The following is a 15,634-nucleotide window of genomic DNA, read 5'->3' as shown; positions in this document are numbered from 1 at the left end:
TAAAAGTTAATGGACTGAATTTCCCAATCAAAAGACATAGAATGGATTACGACCCAGCAATACCACTGCTAGGTATCTACTCAAAGGACTTAAGGGCAAAGACACAGACGGACATTTGCACACCAGTGTTTATAGCAGCATTATCTACAATTGCAAAGAGATGGAAACAGCCAAAATGTCCGTCAACAGACGAGTGGCTAAACAAACTGTGGCGTATACCTACGATGGAATATTACGCAGCTTTAAGACAGACGAAACTTATGAAGCATGTAATAACATGGATGGACCTAGAGAACATTATGCTGAGTGAGTCTAGCCAAAAACTAAAGGACAAATACTGTATGGTCCCACTGATGTGAACCGACATTCGAAAATCAGCTTGGAATATATCATTGGTAACAGAGACCAGCAGGAGTTAGAAACAGGGTAAGATAATGGGTAATTGGAGCTGAAGGGATACAGACTGTGCAACAGGACTAGATACAAAAACTCAAAAATGGACAGCACAATAATACCTAAGTGTAATGTAACTATGTTGGAACACTGAATGAAGTTGCACCTGAAATATAGTTTTTTGTTTGTTTGTTTGTTTGTATCTTTTGTTTTTGTTTTTTCTTTTTCCTTTTTTTATATATATATATTTTTTATTAGTATTATTATTTTAATTCTCTTCTCTATATTAACATTCTATATCTTTTTCTGCTGTTTTGCTAGTTCTTTTCCTAAATCGATGCAAATGTACTAAGAAATGATGATCATACATCTATGTGATGATACTAAGAGTTACTGAGTGCATGTGTAGAATGGAATGATTTCTAAATGTTGTGTTAATTTCTTTTCTTTTTTTTTGATTAATAAAAAAAAATTAAAAAAAAAAAAAAGAGCCAAGGCTACTAGAATATATAGTTCAAGAGTTTATTTCCTTCCAGCCACTTCAATACACCATAAACTACAAATGGGATATCTATATAATATATATGAATGACCTCCAGAATAACCTCTTAACTCTATTTGAAATCTCCCAGCCACTGAAACTTTATTTTGTCTAATTTCTCTCTTCCCCCTTTTGGTCAAGAAGTCTTTCTCAGTTCTAAGTTGCCAGGTCCTGCCTCATCCCCAAAAGTCATGACCTACATTGCCAGGGAGATTTACAGCTCTGATAGTTATGTGCAATGTAGGAGGGAAAGCAGCGAGTTCACCTGTGGAGTTGGCTTTGAGAGAGGGGGCCACATCTGAGCAACAAAAGAGATTATCTGGGGATGATACTTAGGCAAAATTATACATAGGTTTAGCTTCTCCTTTGCATGAATAAGTTTCATAGGGGTGAGCCCCAAGATTGAGGTCTTGGTCTGTTAAATTGGTAGTCCTCGATGCTTGCAAGAATATCAGGAATTCCTCAGAGGGGGAATTTTAATATTTCCACTTTTTCCCCTAGTCCCTCAAGGGGGCTTTGTAAATATTCTTTTATCTTCTGCCCGGATTACTATGGGATGTATCAGGGCATCACACTAGCCTGAACAAACCAACAAGAGCTCAATCCCTATTCAATATTCCATGTAATTATGGTATTCGAATAAACTGACCATACAAGTTAAATTAGTGTGCTACCAAAAAAATAAATTTTGCACCAAATAAACATCTTTTCCTTTGGTCTCACACAGAAATTGAAGCTTTAAAATATAGGCCATATCATCTTTTACCCTGTATTCTGATTTTCCTTAGTCTTACCCAGATCAGCTTCATTCATATCTCTACTTAAAGTTTGATCTCTTTTCAGCTTTTTTAACAGTTGCTGTATGGGGTAATGCTGACTTGCAGAGCTGCAGGGCTCTAACTCTGAGTCTCACATGTCACACAAATACCCAAGGTTCCAGGGAACAACGAGGTTATACATAAATAGTTAAGCATCTCAGAATTTTTGTTTTTATTTTTTTCCTTATTTTTATCCCTTTTTTGGGGGAGTGGGGGAGTAATGGAAATGTTCACGGATTGATTGTGGTGATGAATGCACCACATTCATCATTAACGCACAACTCTATGGCGATACTATGGACCATTGATTGTGCACTTTGGATAATTGTATGGTGTGTGTGGGTGTCTCTATAAAATTGCATTTTAAAAAAAGAATCAATGAGAAAGAAAATTATTTATTAATTTGTATGAGATAATTGGTTTGCTGATTTTTTAGGAAGAAGAAAGAAAGAGATCCCTATCTCACAAGTAATTTAAAATATTCTGACTAGATTAGCTTTTTTTTTTTGCATTTGAATAGATTAGCTTTTTTAGATGGGAAAAATAAAAACCATAATTAGCTAGAAAAAAAGAAAAACTAACACATTCTTATGGCAGAGAAGGCCTTTAAGCATGACACTAAGTCCAAAAATCTTAAAGAAAATATTTTCATGCATAGTATACAAAATATAAAACTTCTGTTTGGCAAAAACTATTAAAATAAAAATTAGAGGGAAAATTAAGTACATCTATAGAAGTATCAAAAAGTTTCAAAAATATATTTAGAGGTTGTGTAACAGGTAATCTTTCTTTACTTATATATTTAATTTTTATCAAGGATGTATCACTTGTATAATGGGGAAAAATAAAGATATTTCCATTTTGGCAAGAATATTAGAGAAAACTTGTATTTGCTCTGTTTGCTTAAGTAGGAAAATATTCAACATAGGGGAAAAAATTCAAACAAGTTTTTTTTTTTTTTTTATTAATTAAAAAAAGAATTAACAAAACAATTAGAAATCATTCCAATCTACATGTACAATCAGTAATTCTTAATAACATCACATAGTTGCATATTCATCATTTCTTAGTACATTTGCATCGATTTAGAAAAAGAAATAAAAAGACAACAGAATAAGAATTAAAACAATAATAGAAAGAAAAAAAAACAAAAAAAACAAAAACAAAAAACCTATACCTCACATGCAGCTTCATTCAGTGTTTTAACATAATTGCATTACAATTGGGTAGTATTGTGCTGTCCATTTCTGAGTTTTTATATCCAGTCCCGTTGTACAGTCTGTATCCCTTCATCTCCAGTTATCCCTTCTCTTTTTATTTATTTATTTTTTTTAATTAACGGAAAAAAAGAAATTAACCCAACATTTAGAGATCATACCATTCTACACATGCATTCATTAATTCTTAACATCATCACATAGATGCATGATCATCATTTCTTAGTACATTTGCATTGGTTTAGAAGAACTAGCAACATAACCGAAAAAGATATAGAATGTTAATATAGAGAAAAAAATAAAAGTAATAATAGTAAAATCAAAACAAAACAAAACAAAACAAAACAAAAACCTATAGCTCAGATGCAGCTTCATTCAGTGTTTTAACATGATTACTTTACAATTAGGTATTATTGTGCTGTCCATTTTTGAGTTTTTGTATCTAGTCCTGTTGCACAGTCTGTATCCCTTCAGCTTCAATTACCCATTGTCTTACCCTGTTTCTAACTCCTGCTGAACTCTGTTACCAATGACATATTTCAAGTTTATTCTCGAATGTCCGTTCACATCAGTGGGACCATACAGTATTTGTCCTTTAGTTTTTGGCTGGATTCACTCAGCATAATATTCTCTAGGTCCATCCATGTTATTACATTGTTCATAAGTTTATCTTGTCTTAAAGCTGCATAATATTCCATCGTATGTATATACCACAGTTTGTTTAGCCACTCTTCTGTTGATGGAGATTTTGGCTGTTTCCATCTCTTTGCAATTGTAAATAATGCTGCTATAAACATTGGTGTGCAAATGTCCGTTTGTGTCTTTGCCCTTAAGTCCTTTGAGTAGATACCTAGCAATGGTATTGCTGGGTCGTATGGCAATTCTATATTCAGCTTTTTGAGGAACCGCCAAACTGCCTTCCACAGTGGTTGCACCATTTGACATTCCCACCAACAGTGGATAAGTGTGCCTCTTTCTCCGCATCCTCTCCAACACTTGTCATTTTCTGTTTTGTTGATAATGGCCATTCTGGTGGGTGTGAGATGATATCTCATTGTGGTTTTGATTTGCATTTCTCTAATGGCCAGGGACATTGAGCATCTCTTCATGTGCCTCTTGGCCATCCGTATTTCCTCTTCTGAGAGGTGTCTGTTCAAGTCTTTTTCCCATTTTGTAATTGGGTTGGCTGTCTTTTTGTTGTTGAGATGAACAATCTCTTTATAAATTCTGGATACTAGACCTTTATCTGATATATCATTTCCAAATATTGTCTCCCATTGTGAAGGCTGTCTTTCTACTTTCTTGATGAAGTTCTTTGATGCACAAAAGTGTTTAATTTTGAGGAGTTCCCATTTATTTATTTCCTTCTTCAGTGCTCTTGCTTTAGGTTTAAGGTCCATAAAACCGCCTCCAGTTGTAAGATCCATAAGATATCTCCCAACATTTTCCTCTAACTGTTTTATGGTCTTAGACCTAATGTTTAGATCTTTGATCCATTTTGAGTTAACTTTTGTATAGGGTGTGAGAGATGGGTCTTCTTTCATTCTTTTGCATATGGATATCCAGTTCTCTAGGCACCATTTATTGAAGAGACTGCTCTGTCCCAGGTGAGTTGGCTTGACTGCCTTATCAAAGATCAAATGTCCATAGATGAGAGGGTCTATATCTGAGCACTCTATTCGATTCCATTGGTCGATATATCTATCTTTATGCCAATACCATGCTGTTTTGACCACTGTGGCTTCATAATATGCCTTAAAGTCAGGCAGCGCGAGACCTCCAGCTTCGTTTTTTTTCCTCAAGATGTTTTTAGCAATTCGGGGCACCCTGCCCTTCCAGATAAATTTGCTTATTGGTTTTTCAATTTCTGAAAAATAAGTTGTTGGGATTTTGATTGGTATTGCATTGAATCTGTAAATCAATTTAGGTAGGATTGACATCTTAACTATATTTAGTCTTCCAATCCATGAACACGGTATGCCCTTCCGTCTATTTAGGTCTTCTGTGATTTCTTTTAGCAGTTTTTTGTAGTTTTCTTTATATAGGTTTTTTGTCTCTTTAGTTAAATTTATTCCTAGGTATTTTATTCTTTTAGTTGCAATTGTAAATGGGATTCGTTTCTTGATTTCCCCCTCAGCTTGTTCATTACTAGTGAATAGAAATGCTACAGATTTTTGAATGTTGATCTTGTAACCTGCTACTTTGCTGTACTCATTTATTAGCTCTAGTAGTTTTGTCGTGGATTTTTCCGGGTTTTCGACGTATAGTATCATATCGTCTGCAAACAGTGATAGTTTTACTTCTTCCTTTCCAATTTTGATGCCTTGTATTTCTTTTTCTTGTCTAATTGCTCTGGCTAGAACCTCCAACACAATGTTGAATAATAGTGGTGATAGTGGACATCCTTGTCTTGTTCCTGATCTTAGGGGGAAAGTTTTCAATTTTTCCCCCATTGAGGATGATATTAGCTGTGGGTTTTTCATATATTCCCTCTATCATTTTAAGGAAGTTCCCTTGTATTCCTATCTTTTGAAGTGTTTTCAACAGGAAAGGATGTTGAATCTTGTCAAATGCCTTCTCTGCATCAATTGAGATGATCATGTGATTTTTCTGCTTTGATTTGTTGATATGGTGTATTACATTAATTGATTTTCTTATGTTGAACCATCCTTGCATACCTGGATGAATCCTACTTGGTCATGATGTATAATTCTTTTAATGTGTTGTTGGATACGATTTGCTAGAATTTTATTGAGGATTTTTGCATCTGTATTCATTAGAGAGATTGGTCTGTAGTTTTCTTTTTTTGTAATATCTTTGCCTGGTTTTGGTATGAGGGTGATGTTGGCTTCATAGAATGAATTAGGTAGTTTTCCCTCCACTTCGATTTTTTTGAAGAGTTTGAAGAGAATTGGTACTAATTCTTTCTGGAACGTTTGGTAGAATTCACATGTGAAGCCATCTGGTCCTGGACTTTTCTTTTTAGGAAGCTTTTGAATGACTAATTCAATTTCTTTACTTGTGATTGGTTTGTTGAGGTCATCTATGTCTTCTTGAGTCAAAGTTGGTTATTCATGTCTTTCCAGGAACCCGTCCATTTCCTCTAAATTGTTGTATTTATTAGCGTAAAGTTGTTCATAGTATCCTGTTATTACCTCCTTTATTTCTTGGAGGTCAGTAGTTATGTCTCCTCTTCCATTTCTGATCTTATTTATTTGCATCCTCTCTCTTCTTCTTTTTGTCAATCTTGCTAAGGGCCCATCAATCTTATTGATTTTCTCATAGAACCAACTTCTGGCCTTATTGATTTTCTCTATTGTTTTCATGTTTTCAATTTCATTTATTTGTGCTCTAATCTTTGTTATTTCTTTCCTTTTGCTTGCTTTGGGGTTAGCTTGCTGTTCTTTCTCCAGTTCTTCCAAATGGATAGTTAATTCCTGAATTTTTGCCTTTTCTTCTTTTCTGATATAGGCATTTAGAGCAATAAATTTCCCTCTTAGCACTGCCTTTGCTGCGTCCCATAAGTTTTGATATGTTGTGTTTTCATTTTCATTCGCCTCGAGGTATTTGCTAATTTCTCTTGCAATTTCTTCTTTGACCCAGTCGTTGTTTAGGAGTGTGTTGTTGAGCCTCCACGTATTTGTGAATTTTCTGGCACTCTGCCTATTATTGATTTCCAACATCATTCCTTTATGGTCCGAGAAAGTGTTGTGTAAGATTTCAATCTTTTTAAATTTGTTAAGACTTGCTTTGTGACCCAGCATATGGTCTATCTTTGAGAATGATCCATGAGCACTTGAGAAAAAGGTGTATCCTGCTGTTGTGGGATGTAATGTCCTATAAATGTCTATTAAGTCTAGTTCATTTATAGTAATATTCAGATTCTCTATTTCTTTGTTGATCCTCTGTCTAGATGTTCTGTCCCTTGATGAGAGTGGTGAGTTGAAGTCTCCAACTATTATGGTATATGTGTCTATTTCCCTTTTCAGTGTTTGCAGTATATTCCTCATGTATTTTGGGGCATTCTGATTCGGTGCGTAAATATTTATGATTGTTATGTCTTGTTTAATTGTTCCTTTTATTAGTATATAGTGTCCTTCTTTGTCTCTTTTAACTGTTTTACATTTGAAGTCTAATTTGTTGGATATTAGTATAGCCACTCCTGCTCTTTTCTGGTTGTTATTTGCATGAAATATCTTTTCCCAACCTTTCACTTTCAACCTATGTTTATCTTTGGGTCTAAGATGTGTTTCCTGTAGACAGCATATAGAAGGATCCTGTTTTTTAATCCATTCTGCCAATCTATGTCTTTTGATTGGGGAATTCAGTCCATTGACATTTAGTGTTATTACTGTTTGGATAATATTTTCCTCTACCATTTTGCCTTTTGTATTATATATATCATATCTGATTTTCCTTCTTTCTACACTCTTTTCCATATCTCTCTCTTCTGTCTTTTTGTATCTGACTCTAGTGCTCCCTTTAGTATTTCTTGCAGAGCTGGTCTCTTGGTCACAAATTCTTTCAGTGACTTTTTGTCTGAGAATGTTTTAATTTCTCCCTCATTTTTGAAGGATAATTTTGCTGGATATAGGAGTCTTGGTTGGCAGTTTTTCTCTTTTAGTATTTTAAATATATCATCCCACTGTCTTCTAGCTTCCATGGTTTCTGCTGAGAAATCTACACAAAGTCTTATTGGGTTTCCCTCGTATGTAATGGATTGTTTTTCTCTTGCTGCTTTCAAGATCTTCTCTTTTTCTTTGACCTCTGACATTCTAACTAGTAAGTGTCTTGGAGAACGCCTATTTGGGTCTAATCTCTTTGGGGTGTGCTGCACTTCTTGGATCTGTAATTTTAGGTCTTTCATAAGAGTTGGGAAATTTTCAGTGATAATTTCTTCCATTAGTTTTTCTCCTCCTTTTCCCTTCTCTTCTCCTTCTGGGACACCCACAACACGTATATTTGTGCGGTTCATATTGTCCTTGAGTTCCCTGATACCCTGTTCAAATTTTTCCATTCTTTTCCCTATAGTTTCTGTTTCTTTTTGGACTTCAGATGTTCCATCCTCCAAATCACTAATTCTATCTTCTGTCTCTTTAAATCTATCATTGTAGCTATCCATTATTTTTTCTATGTTTGCTACTTTATCCTTCACTTCCATAAGTTCTGCGATTTGTTTTTTCAGTTTTTCTATTTCTTCTTTATGTTCAGCCCATGTCCTCTTCATGTCCTCCCTCAATTTATCGATTTTATTTTTGAAGAGTTTTTCCATTTCTGTTCGTATATTCAGCATTAGTTGTCTCAGCTGTTGTGTCTCATTTGAGCTATTGGTTTGTTCCTTTGACTGAGCCATATTCTCAATCTTTTGAGCGTGGACAGTTATCTTCTGCTGCTGGCGTCTGGGCATTTATTCAGATTTCTCTTGGTGTTGGACCCAGCAAGGTTGTAATATTTTTCTGTGAAATCTCTGGGTTCTGTTTTTCTTATCCTGCCCAGTAGGTGGCGCTCGTGGCACACGTTTGTCTGCGGGTCCCACCAGTAAAAGGTGCTGTGGGACCTTAAACTTTGGAAAACTCTCGCCGTCCTGGGGGTTCGCTAGCCGAAGCGGCTTGAGCCGGCCCGGGGTCTGAACGCAGGGAGGGTTGCTGGTCGCCGCAGCCAGGGAAAGAGCCCGTCCGAATTTCCTAGTCGGCCCTGGGCAACAAGCGTGGCGGGAGGGCGCCAGCGGCAGCGGCCCGCCCGAGAGAGTGCACGTTCCCCGGGAGTCACGGGGTCACCGTTCTCCACGGCCTGGGGGTTTCCGATCCAATTCTCTCAGTTGGTCCGGGGGCTGCGCGTGGTGTGGGCGCCAGTCGCCTTGGTTTCAGGGGACCACCTCTCCAATTCTCCCAGCCGGCCCGGGAAGGGGGAAGGGAGTAACTCCGGCCGCTTGCCACCCCGCCCGGTAAGGCCCGCGCGCCTCGGCGATCTCACCCGAGCTGCTTCTCTCAGCCAGCCAGCCGTTCCAGGATGGGGTACGCTGTCTTTTTTATCTCTGTTGTGGCTTTGGGCGCTTTCTGTATCGTTTCTACTCCCCTAGTAGGTGTCCTGGAGAAGAAACTAAGATCCGCGCGTCTTACTAAGCCGCCATCTTCCAGGAAGTCCTTCAAACAAGTTTTGACACATAAAAATAAGCTTTGCAACTTCTGCAAGCAGTGCTATGGATAGCAACTTAGAGCATGACCAAGTGGTATTTATACTACTAAAGCATTTTAAAACTGAAATGATAATATTATAGGTGAATATCATTACATGTATTTAATTTTCTTCTCTCTTTTAAATTCTTTTTGCATTTACATTTAAAAGCTATTTGAACATATTAACTTTTATGCTTACTATTAAGTTTAATAAGAAATATAAGCTTAGAATTGATTTGTTGGCTGCACAAAAGATTTCGGCTTATAAAATGTATCTTGCATACCTCAGTGAAGATGGCAGAGTGAGACGCTTAAGGGCTTTGTACCCCAACAGAAGCTTTGAACAACTAGCAAGAACTTGCAGAAATAACTTTTTCAAAGCTCCAGAAAACAGATAAAGGATTATGGTAACAGGACGAGTGCCAAATTAAGAAAAAGGCCACTTAACAGCGGTGGGATTGCTCCTGTATACTGGAGCAACTAGAAGGAAAAATATAAGAGGATCATATGGTAGCCCATGACAAACTCTGGGATCTGCCCTGTAACCACTTGTTAAAGAGTGCTTTGAGAACTATTGCTTTTTTATTTATTTGCTTTGTATATATGTGTACTATACAGTGAAAAAAGTTTTAAGTAAAAAGCAGTAGAATTGCCTGGTGCCCTGGTTTGCCCCTCCCCCACCCCCTTACTGGCTTAGCATAGGCTACCTCACTTCCAGAGCAGATCCCTGGTCCCAGTTCTAGAGGGAGCAGAGTAACCCTTGTACACGTCCAGATATGTATGTCTAGCCCAGTCAATCTGGTATTGGCCTGAGGGGCTTGCTGTATCAGAACTTGCCCTCTGTATAGAAGGCAGCTTCCTGAGTTCTCCTTCAGATTGCTGTGGGAGAGCAGGTAGGTGATTACCTGGGGCAAGGGATTGCAGGCCATAGGATATGTATTAGAAGTGTATAGTGCATGGAACCATGAGGAAATTAAGTCCTAGGGGAGAAGGGACATTTGTATCCAGGTAAACAGGAATTCCTAGGTCTGTATGTGCATAGGGCAGGACAAGACATGAGCAGAAAGGATCAGGGAGACCCCTAAGATTTAGGCTATAACTATTTTCTAAACTTATATGGAAAAATTCTGAAGGGGAGCACTTGCATACGTCAGTCTATAAAGACTGGAAAAGGTGTTTTTGTTTTTTTTTTTTACTTTTTTTTCTCTGCTCCTGGCATTCAAAGAACGTTCTGAATTCCAGTGAAAACACATTAAAATGTCAAAATGTAGATTTCAACAAAAGATTCAAAGTAGAAACAGGAAGCAATGGCCAGGGAAAGGAGAGAATTGAAGTACTGAAAGCCACCAATAAGGAGGACTAGACCTGAGGTATAACAGGCAAAGACTTTTTAGAAATGATCCAAAATGTACTCAGAGAACTAAAGTAAAATATGAACAAAGGACTGAAGGATATCAGGAAAATGACAGATGAATACAAGGAGTCTATCAATAGAGAGATGGAAGTTATGAAAAGAAACCAAACAGAGCTAGAGACCAGGTTACCAGAGGTAGTGGCAATGGGGAGTATGCCAGTTTGAAACTCTTGTGTACCCCAGAAATGCCATGATCTTTAAACCTGGTTCAGTATTGTAGGGTGGGATCTTTTTGATTAAGTTGTTTCCATGGAGATCTGATCCACCCAGTTATGGGTAGGACCTTTTGATTAGGTGGCTTCCGTGGAGATGTGTCTCTGCCCATTCAAGGTGGGTTTACTTACAGACTGCTTTAAGAAGGAACCATTCTGAAAACTCAGAACCTACACAGACAGAGATGTTTGGAGATATACAGAAAGAAAACATCCCTTGGGAAACTGTGAGAAAGCAGAAACCAGAGGACCAGCAGATACCAGTCACGTGCCTTCTCTGATCACCCCTTTCTTGAATCAAGTTTTTATCCTTCCCTCGAGGCCTTTGTTTGGACATTTTTTTTTTCATCACACGGGCAGGCACTTGAAAATGAACCCTGGTCTCCGGCATGGAGGCAAGAACTCTGCCACTGAGCCACCGTGGCCTGCCCTGTTTGGACATTTTTATGGCCTTAGAACTGTAAATTTGCAGCTTAATAAATTCCCTTTCTAAAAGCCAACCCATTTCTGGTATAGTGCATTTCCAGCAGCATTAAACTAACATGGAGAGTTAATGCAAAATGAGTATAGGGTTTCTGTTTGCTGTGAAGGGAAAGTTATAGTAATATATAGTGGTGAAGCTACTGCAACATTTTGAATGTAATTAATCTCACTGAATGATAAGCATGGAAGAGATTGGGGTGGGAAGATTTATGTTGTATATACATGTTTCTACAACTATAAAAAAGAAACTAAAGAGATCATGATAATTAAATGTATCACATGATACTGAATGGAATCTAAGAATAAAGGAGAAAAGGCTCAAAAGGACATTATTAGGACATTAAAAATTGGAATATAGAATGTATGCTTTGTATCAGTGTTAAATTTCTTGAGCTTGATAATGGCATTTGAGGTGATTACATAAGGTAACATCTTGTTTGTAGGACACATTCATAGAAATATTACATGTTCAAGGGGTATGATGCATGTGACCTGCGGTGCAGTGGTGGCTCAGTGGCAGAATTCTCGCCTGCCATGCGAGAAACCAAATCTGGTTTGATTTCCCAGAGCCTGCCTGTGAGAAACAGACCTTTTGACCTTTGGGCTAAACCTTGAGATGGTGACCCGGAACACTTGGTCACGGAACTCTTGCGGAACACCGCAGGTGGCCTACAAGGAAGCTTTGAAGGGTAAAGGGGGGGAGGGGGGAGGCCTGGAATGTGCTATTCTTTGAAGAGATTTCACAGATAAACAACTTAGCTTAAAAGGTTTTGCATTTTCTTGTATTTTACATATTGGCATAATTATAATTAACATTAAAGATTAACTTGATGTTATTTCCTCCTGCATTTGGGAGTAACCACTAATAAATAGCTGGAGCAAAATTAGCAAAGGGCTCTTGGCTCTAAAAGTTCAAGAGTCCCTTGCTCACATTTTCAGAAATCTGTCTCTCTTAATTCTCACGTTGCCCTGTCAGCAACACTGCCTGTGCCCAAAATAAATAAATAACATGTATTAAAAAAAAAAAAAAATAGGGTCCTGGGGCTTAGAGGGGCCGTCCTCTCCAGAGCATCGGCTAGTTCCATCTCCCTGCCCTATCTTATTGACAGCCCCTTCCAGTATGAAGAGGTTGGGATGGGCATGACCCAGGTACCCCTGAAGAATAGGATAGAAATATCAGGTGTGATGGTGAAGTTGCACAGGGAGGGTAGGGTTGGCGGAGGATGATTGCTGATTCATCGTATTGATACTTCTTTTGGTTTCCAGTGTCTCGGAGCAACTGGAGGTAAAGGCCTGGAATTGTGGAATTGTGGCTCATGCCAGGCTCTGGGATCTATTCTATGGCTAATTCTTGCATTGCGCTTTGAAATTTATTGCTTTTTTGTATGTATGTTATTTTTCACACATACACAAAAGTGCATTTTAATGATAAAAAAAACATGTTTATTCTTTCTAGCCTCCTGTATTCTGGAGCAGCTAGAAGGAAAAATATGAGATGATGGTGTGGTAGCCCAAGGCAAACTCTGGGATCAGTCCTGTAACTTGTTGAAGAGTATTTTGAAAACCATTGTTTTTTTCTTTCTTTGCTTTGTATATGGGTTATATTATACAATAAAAAAAGTTAAAAAAAAAAGAAAAGAAAAGAAAAGTAGGTAGCTAGATAGATACCAACCAACCAAAGGTGGCAGCATGTTAAAATTGGTGGATCTGAGTATCCAGAGGTTTAGGGTAGGGGAGTATGTTGGAGTTTTCTAAATAGGGTTTATATTTTCTTTTTAAACATAGAAAGAAATGCAGAAATTTCTTTAGCATCACCGGTGTTCTAGTTTGCTAGCTGCCAGAATGCAATATACCAGAAACAGAATGGCTTTTAAAAGGGGGAATTTAATAAGTTGCTTGTTTACAGTCCTATGGCCGAGAAAATATCCCAATTAAAGCAAGTCTATAGAAATGTCCAATCTAAGGCATCCAGGGTAAGATGCCTTGGTTCAAGAAGGCTGATGAAGTTCAGAGTTTCTCTTTCAAATGAGAAGGCACATGGCAAACACCCTCAGGGCTTTTCTCTCAGCTGGAAGGGCAGTTGGTGAACACGCCATCTGCTAGTTTTCTCTCCTGGCTTCCTGTTTCATGAAGCTTCCTGGGAGGCGTTTTCCTTCTTCCTCTCCTAAGGCTTGTGGACTCTCTGCTTCCTGATGCTGCAGCATTCTCTGCTCTCTCTGAATCTCCATTCTCTAAAATGTTTCCTCTTTTATATGACTCCAGAAACTTATCAAGACCCACCGAAATGAGTGGGGACATGTTGTCACCTAATCCAGCTTAACGACCACTCTTGATTAAATCACATCTCTGGGGAGATGATCTAATTACAGTTTCGAACATACAGAATTGAATAGGGATTAGAAGAAACGGCTGCTTTTACAAAATGGGACTAGGATTAAAACATGGCTTTTATAGGGGACATACATCGTTTCAAACCAACACAACCGGTAATCGAAGACAGTATCAGCAATGAAATATCACTTTATAAATTGATATTTTTTCACACTCAAAGATAGGAGGCTGTGATAGAATATTTCTAGTCACCTATAAGGCAGAATAAGACAGGATTGTTAAGCTGCAAGGTATTCAGGTGATCAATTAGGTCTGTCCTTATCACTCTTAATCTCTAAACCCGCTAGAAAGAATTCTTTTTTTTTAATTTTAAAATTTTTTTTAAAATATAGCAACAAACACAAACATCTTGATTTATGATCATTCCATTCTACATATATAATCAGTAATTCACAGTACCATCACATAGTTGCATATTCATCATGATCATTTCTTAGAACATTTGCATCAATTCAGAAAAAGAAATAAGACGACAGAAAAACATTCATACATACCATACCCCTTAACCCTCCCTTTCTTGATCACTAGCGTTTCAATCTAAATTTATTTTAACATTTATTCCCCTATTTATTTTTATTCCATATGTTTTACTTTCTGTTGATAAGGTAGATAAAAAGAGCATCAGACACAAGGTTTTCACAATCACACAAGTCACATTGTGAAAGCTATATCATTATACATTCATCTTCAGGAAATGTGGCTACTGGAACACAGCTCTACATTTTCAGGCATTTCCCTCCAGCCTCTCATTACAACTTGACTAACAAGGTGATACCTTTTCTTTTTAATTTAACATTTGTTCTGCCTATTATTTATTTTTATTCCATATGTTTTACTCGTCTGTTGATAAGGTAGATAAAAGGAGCATCAGACACAAGGCTTTCACAATCACACAGTCACACTGTGAAAGCTGTATCATTATACAGTCATCTTCAAGAAACATGGCTACTGGAAAACAGCTCTACATTTTCAGGCAGTTCCCTCCAACCTCTCCATTACATCTTGACTAACAAGATGATACCTATTTAATGCATAAGAATAACCTTCAGGATAACCTCTTGACTCTGTAATCTCTCAGCCATTGACACTTTATTTTGTCTCATTTCGCTCTTCCCCCTTTTGGTCAAGAAGGTTTTCTCAATCCCTTGATGCTAAGTCTCAGCTCATTCTAGAATATCTGTCCCACATTTCCAGGAAGGTCCACACCCCTGGGAGTCATGTCCCACGTAGAGAGGGGGAGGGCAGTGAGTTTACTTGTTGTGTTGGCTGGAGAGAGAGGCCATATCTGAGCAGCAAAAGAGGTTCTCTCAAGGGTGACTCTTAGGCCCAATTTTAAGTAGGCTTGACCTATCGTTTATGGGATTAAGTTTCATATGAACAAACCCCACGACTGGGGACTCAGCCTATTGCTTTGGTTGTCCACACTGCTTGTGAGAATATCAGGAATTCTCCACTTGGGGAACCTGGATTTTCCCCCTTTCTCACCATTCCTTCAAGAGGACTTTGTAAATACTTTTTTATTCACTGTTCAAATCACTCGGATTTATCAGGGCATCACTCTGGACAAACCAACAAAATCTCATGCCTTACTCAAGGTTCCATGTACTTATGGTGTTCAATTAAACTGTTCACATAAGTTATGTTAGGAAATGCAGTAGTCAAAATATACGTTTTGTACCAAATACACATTTTTCTTTAGTCTCACACATAAGTTAAAATTTCTAAATGTTAATTACCATCTGTTTTCAACACCCTGCAGTAATGACATTCTTTTGTTCTTCCTCATGCAAAAATATTTTTTAAATTTGTACATTTAGTCAGTATCATTATACACTCTAGGCATTCCTAGATTATACCATCTTAGTCTTTATCATCTATCTTTCTTTCTGATTTCATTTGTGCCTCCAGTCCTCCTCCCTCTATCATTCTCACATTCAGCTCCATTCAGAGTATTAACATAATTGTATTACAGTTAGGTAGTAGTGTGCT

General features: G+C 37.6%; 1 protein-coding gene across 2 annotated transcripts in view; it reads left to right on the top strand.

Moving 5' to 3' along the window:
- The window catches only part of PUS7 (pseudouridine synthase 7), a 92,233-nt gene that overhangs the window by 62,703 nt on the left and 13,896 nt on the right, over positions 1–15,634 (top strand). The window lies entirely within an intron of this gene.

The sequence above is a fragment of the Tamandua tetradactyla genome, chromosome 1 (assembly GCF_023851605.1).
Source record: "Tamandua tetradactyla isolate mTamTet1 chromosome 1, mTamTet1.pri, whole genome shotgun sequence".
NCBI lineage: Eukaryota > Metazoa > Chordata > Mammalia > Pilosa > Myrmecophagidae > Tamandua > Tamandua tetradactyla.
Note: the sequence above shows the minus strand (reverse complement) of the source record. Positions and strands in the feature narration are given on the sequence as shown.